Source organism: Meleagris gallopavo, chromosome 19 (genome assembly GCF_000146605.3).
Source record: "Meleagris gallopavo isolate NT-WF06-2002-E0010 breed Aviagen turkey brand Nicholas breeding stock chromosome 19, Turkey_5.1, whole genome shotgun sequence".
NCBI classification, from domain to species: Eukaryota; Metazoa; Chordata; class Aves; order Galliformes; family Phasianidae; genus Meleagris; species Meleagris gallopavo.
In genome coordinates, this window is record NC_015029.2 from 2335357 (window position 1) to 2335792 (window position 436).

At 48.4% G+C, this 436-nt stretch overlaps 1 protein-coding gene across 1 annotated transcript in view; it reads right to left on the bottom strand.

Annotated features, from left to right (window-relative positions):
* The window catches only part of WHRN (whirlin), a 35070-nt gene that overhangs the window by 5223 nt on the left and 29411 nt on the right, over nucleotides 1-436 (bottom strand). The gene's annotated exons all lie outside the window — the stretch shown is intronic.

Genomic DNA, 436 nt, shown 5'->3' on the forward strand with positions numbered 1-436 from the left:
GGGGCAGCCCCAGTGGCACACAGAGGTGGAGGGGGGTTCAGAGGCTCGAATGTTGCCCCGCTGATGTTTTGCATTTCTGTTCAGCTCCGAGTGCAAAACCCGAGCGTTCCAAGAGCAAGGGTAAAAACCACACATTTGGGATTGTTTTGCTTTGTGGTTTCTGAGCACACAGCTATGTTGGGTTATTCTTTCAGGCCTTCTTATGCCACCGTAAGAGCGAGCAGCTCACTTAGAGGAGAAAAAGCAAAAAATCAAAGGAAAAGAAAAAAAAGAAAAAAGGGAATTTTTTTACCCCTCTTTAACCCAATTCAATGGACAATTTTTTGGGTGGAGGGGGCCTTCAGGAAAAGTGACAGACATGGCAGAACCCTGCCGCATGGGGATACTGCAGGTGATGCACAGCTCTCCCAAGTAAAGGGAGACACAGTGCTGCTCC